Raw genomic sequence first — 5,958 nt, 5'->3', positions numbered from 1 at the left:
ACCTTTACCACTTTAGTACACAAGGGCCTGACTGGGGGCTGCCAGCACTTGCATTTCCTTGCCTGAAGAGCTTTCTTTTGCTACCTGATCCTGTTTTGCTGTACAGTAAGTAGGCTGGAAGTACTGGGCTAATCAGGAGTTCTGGTGGTACCACCAGCCACTCTGCAGGAGAAAGATGAGGCAGTCTAGTTCTGTAAAGATTTATAGCCTTAATCCCATTGCATTAGCAAAAAGATAGAAATAACGTAGGTGCCCATCAACAGAAGGGTGGATAACCAAAACTATGGTACATACACACAATGGAATATGATGCAACACTAAAGAATAGTATAGAATCTGCAAAACACCACATAATGTGAATGAACTTGGAGGACATTATGCTGAGTGAAACAAGTCAATCACAGAAGGACAAATATTGTATTAGTCCGTTATTGTAAAATGTCAAGGAAAGGTTTATATATGGAAGGAAACTTTCTTTGTTGGTTACCAGGGGTGAGAGGGGAGGGGAGGGAACACTGCAAAAATAATAATTTAAAATATATATACATACATATATGGGAGCTCTGGTAGCATAGTAGCTAAGGCACTTGGCTGCTAACCAGAAGGCTGACGGTTCAAACCCACCAGCCACTCCTCGGAAGGAAGATGGGGCAATCTACTTCCGTAGTGATACTGCCTTGGAAACCCAAGGAGGGGTCACTATGTCGCTATGAGTCGGGTCCGACTCGACGGCATGTAACAACAACAACATATATATGTGTGTGTGTGTGTGTGTATACACACACACACACATAAGATTTACAGTCTTGGAAACCCTATGAAGCAGTTCTCCCCTGTCCTATAGGGTTGCTATCCTACTCCATGGCAGTGGGTTTGGTTTGGGAGCATCCCTCAACCAGAGACTGAGAAGTGCTTGGGCATACCCCAACTCCCTTGACTCCCAGATGGGAAAACTCTGTGTAGGAATATGCCCTACACAGGCTCTCCAGAGGGAAACTAGCTAGCTTGATTTTTATAGATTTTATTGGCTCCCTTTCCTCCCCAGCTACTTCTTGGAGTTTCTTTCACTTCCCAAATAAACTACTTGCACTTAAATCCTCGTGTGAGGGATTCCCACGTCCCTTCACCCCCCAAAAAAGAACTGCCATTGCTTCAAACGTATTTGTAACTCATAGATAACTGAATCATGGAATATTTAGACCTACATAGAAGACATCTTAGCCAAACAGTGTAATAGAAACAGAATGGGCTTTGGAGCAAGAGATAGCTGGGTGCAGATTCTGACTCTACCACCTACTGGCTGTGTTACTTCATGCAAACATCTATCTCTAAACCTCAGTGTCCTGTCTATGTATGATTGAAGTATGAAACACACTCTGCCTATTTTACTGGGCCTTTTGAAGGATCTAAAAGGACAATACTTCTGGGGGGGGGGAGATACACACAAACATGTATGTGTATACACAGAGAGAGAGAGAGAGAGAGAGTGGCAGTGGATTTACTTTAATGAATTAGCTCACACAATTTCAGGACTGGCAAGTCCCAAATCCAAGGAGCTCTAGTGGCACAGTGGTTAAAGCATTCAGCTGCTAACTGAAAGTTTGGCAGTTCGAACCCATGAGCTGCTACACAGAAAACAGATGAGGCTGTCTGTTTCCATAAATATTTATAGCCTTGGAAACCCTGTGGGGACAGTTCCCCCTTTCCTACAGGGTCACTATGAGTCAGAATCAACTCAAAGACAACGGTTTTGGTGGTTTGGAAACCCAAAGTCCTGATAGGCCTGATGTCATCATGGGGGAGGCAGGAGATCAGAGAGAAGGCTGTGTGACTATGAAAGCAGAAATTAGAGCAGTGCAGCCAAGAGCCAAAGACTATGGGCAGCCTCCGGAAGGTGAGAATGGCAAAGAAAGCTTTCATTAGGAACTAGTTCTGTTTAACCCTGATTTTAACTCTAACACTCATTTTGGACTTCTTATCTCCAGAACTGTAAGAGAATAAATTTGTGTTGTTTTAAGCAGCTAAATGGGTGGGAACTTGCTGTATTAGCAGTAGAAAAATGAAAGTATGTTTCAGAGAGGCTCTTCATTGTCCTTTGTACTGTGTTAGTTTGTTTCATATTTGCATTAGTCAGTTATTTTGCCTGCATTTTAAGAAAGTATTAATTGGTGCTGTTTAATAAGAATAAGGAGCTCTGGTGGCGTAGTGCCTAAGGCATTTGACTGCTAACCAGAAGTTTGGTGGTTCAAACCCACCAACCCTTCCACAGAGGAAAAACTGGGCAATCTTCCGTAAAGAGGGAAGCATAATTTTGCAGCTAGAGGCACTTTATTTTTATCTGATAAAATTTTGGATTAACTTCTATGTTATTCCCTACAGCTGTTTTCTCTTCTTCCACATCCTCCTTCCCCAGCTCCATGTGTTTCATCTTTAGCCTGTCAGCATCACCCCTCATCTCTTTGCTCTTCCTCCTCATCATCCTTTTTTCTCCCCATTTGAATCCCATTCAAAAACTTCCATGTTATGCCAACAACAGATAATTTTATCAAACAGCTGTATCATTCTAACTTGGAAAATAAAAGCAAACCATAACTACTAAATACCTGTGCATCATATCTCATTGTGAAAAGTGAAATATTTAGTGTAGGAACTGACTGATTTGTTGATTACTTATTAGGTCACGCAGTGTCCAGTCAGTTCTAATAGAACTGTGTTACTGGGCTGGGGCTAGCTCAACAACTGACAAAATTGAACTGACTCAATTTTGAGCTTAAGAAAACATATAAGAAGCATGGTAGGTATAGTACGAAGAGAACACATTTTCTTGTATTACCAACCTTCAACTTGGTCAGTGTGATAGTTGGAGCTTTGTGCCAACTTGGCTGGACCACAGTTCTAAGTGATCTAAGCAGTTATGATGTAGGGTATTTCCATGATGAGATCAGATGTATATGTTTCGAGCAGCCAACCAGTTGAAAGGGAGTTTCCCTAGGGATGCAGCCTATTTCAAATATATTTGTGGACATCCTGGAAAAAAGAGCCTCTTTTCTGTGGATTGGGATCCTTTTGTGCTGTCTACAACGGTCTGTGAGCAAACAACCCCTCATTCAGCCTGGAGATCTTGGATTCGTCATTTGTTAGAGTCAACAGCCGGTATACTGCCTGCCAGCCTCGAGCTCCTCAGCCCCTGCAGCTGTCTCCAGCTTGATGTTTGATCCAAGAACTTGGGATTTGCCAGCTTCTGTAAGTGTGTGAGCCATTTTCCTAAGATACATTTATATATATATATGCTTTACTGGTTTTGCTTCTCTAGAGAACCCAGCCTAACACATTTGGTACTGGGAGTGGGGTAGTTCTAGAGAGACAAAATCATAAGGACACGCTTCCTAAATTGGTTCTCACTGATTCTGTTTTGGTTCTCCAATTTGATTAATTGTAAAGGCCCTGGTGACTCTGCCTCCATTAGTAAAGAGGGCCCTGCTAATCTGTGATGTGAGGTGGCAACATTAATATGCAAAATGGCACCACCAATAGATCAAGTATTTTTGAGAAGTGAGGCTCTGGGTGATCGCATATTTGATACTTTTCTGAAATTTTGTCAGCATGAGGAAACTGGTTGGTTGGTCCTACTTACACTAGACAAAGTGGTAAAAGAGTGAGATGAGTTCAGAGCTGCTGAGTCACAGCTCAAGCACTGCATAAAAGATCTCAATGTTTCCAGCTGTGCTCTGAAGGAAAGCCTTATTTCTTCTAGTAACAGAGCTGATATTGCCGAAAACCAAACCTAGAATTTTATTGTAAGGGTGGCTGAATTACAACACCAATTGAATTGCCAACTCAGAATGGTGTCTGAAGTTAAAGTGAGGGCATTGATTGGGGAAAAAATGGGATCCTGAAATCTGGAATGGGGACATATGGGAAGACAGGAAGATGAGGATATGGAGCCTGTAAATTCTGTTGAATCCCTCCCATCTGAAGCAATTACTATAAAACCATTATCCCTTCCACCTCTGTTTGATGGGATTAACTCAACTGTTCCTGCTAGGTCATTGCCTAAGGTAGATGCCATGGAAGACATTGCTGAATGTTCTCAGGAACTACCCCAACCACCCATTGCTGCTGCTAGACCTATAACTAAAGTTAAGTCCAAGCAAGCCCCAAAAGGTGAAATACAAAGTGTGACTGAGGAGGTGGCACTCTAAATCCAAAAAGACTTACTTGATTTTTCTAACATGTACAGACAGAAACCTGGATAATACGTATGGGAGTGGCTAATGAGGGTGTGGGATAATGGTGCAAAGAATGTAACACTGGATCAGTCTGAATTTATTGGTTTAGGCCCACTAAGTACAGATTCTTCATTCAATGTTTCAGCTCAAGAGGTTAAGAAAGGATCTAATTGTTTATATGGTTGGCTTACTGAAGCATGGATTACATACATGGTGGACTACCTTAAGTCAAGTTGAAGTACCAGACCTGCCTTGGTATAATGTAGAAGAAGGTATCCAGAGGGTTAGGGAAATGGGCATGTTAGAGTGAATTTATCAGATTAGACCCCTACACCCAGAAATGGAGAGTCCAGAGGACAAACCTTTCACTAGTATGGTGAGGAATAAATTTGTGAAGGGAGCCCCAGCATCCTTGAAGACTGCTGTGATTGCTTTTATGAAAGCCAGATTTGACAGTGGGAACTGCCCTAATTGAAATAAGACACTTAACTACAATCGGGCTGATTGGACCCTGTGGTAGAAGGGGACAAGTGGCAGCAGTTTATCGACAAAGACAGGTGGATGTGGTTACCATAATAGACAGGAGAGTCAAAATAGTAATCAGAATACTCTGACTCATGTGGAATTATGGCATTGACTACTTAGGCATGGTGTTCCTAGGAGTGAAATACATGACAAACCTACTAAAAACACAATTACGGTGCCAGCTAGTGGCAATACCGTGAAGGGTTGGGGCAAAGTTCTCTAGGAGACTGTATATGCTCTAAACCAGTGTCTAACATATGGTGCTGTTTCTCCAATAGCCAAGATTCATGGGTCTAGGAACCAAGGGGTGGAAATGGGAGTGGTACCACTCACTATTACCCCTAGTGACCTACGCTAAAAATTTTTGCTTCCTGTCCCTGCTACCTTATGCTCTGCGGGTCTGGAGATGTTAGTCCCAAAAGGAGGAACACTCCCACCTGGAGGCACAATACTGATTGCATTGAACTGGAAAGTAAGAATGCCACCAGGCCATGTTGGCTCCTTCATCCTCTGGATCAACAAATAAAGAAGGCCATTACTGTACTATCTGGTGATAGATTCTGATTACCAAGGGGAAATTGGACTGACATTACATAATGGAGGTAAAGAAGAATATGTCTGGAATACAGGAGATTCTTTAGGATCTCTCTTAGTACTACCAAGCCCTGTGATTAAAGTCAGTGGAAAATTACAGCAACCCAATTCTGATATGACTACTAATGGTCCAGACCCTTCAGGAATGAAGGTTTGGGTCAGCCCACCAGGCAAAGAACCACAACCAGCTGAGGTGCTTGCTGAGGGCAAGAGAAATATGGAATGGGTGGTGGAAGAAGGTAATTCTAAATATCAGCTATGATCACGTGACCAGTTGCAGAAATGAGGACTGTGATTGTTGTATTTCTTCATTGTATATGTGCATAAAATATTTTTTCTTCTGTTATGAACTATGAAATGTAAACAGGGTTAATACATTTTGGTTGTATGCATTTTAGTGTATCATGTTAGGCACAAATATGACTTTATGATTGTCCTTATTTAGAGGTTATATATATTAAGGAGATGTGTACAACTGCCAAGTTGACAAGGGGTGGACCATGAAAGTTGGAGCTATGTGTCAGCTTGGCTGGACCACAATTCTGAATGGTTTAAGCAGTTATGATATAGGTTATTCCCATGATGAGATTAGATGTATATGTTTTGAACA

The sequence above is a fragment of the Orycteropus afer genome, unplaced genomic scaffold, assembly GCF_000298275.1.
Source record: "Orycteropus afer afer isolate SDZICR_OR568_19922 unplaced genomic scaffold, OryAfe1.0 scaffold00005, whole genome shotgun sequence".
NCBI classification, from domain to species: Eukaryota; Metazoa; Chordata; class Mammalia; order Tubulidentata; family Orycteropodidae; genus Orycteropus; species Orycteropus afer.
This window is presented reverse-complemented; position numbering follows the sequence as displayed.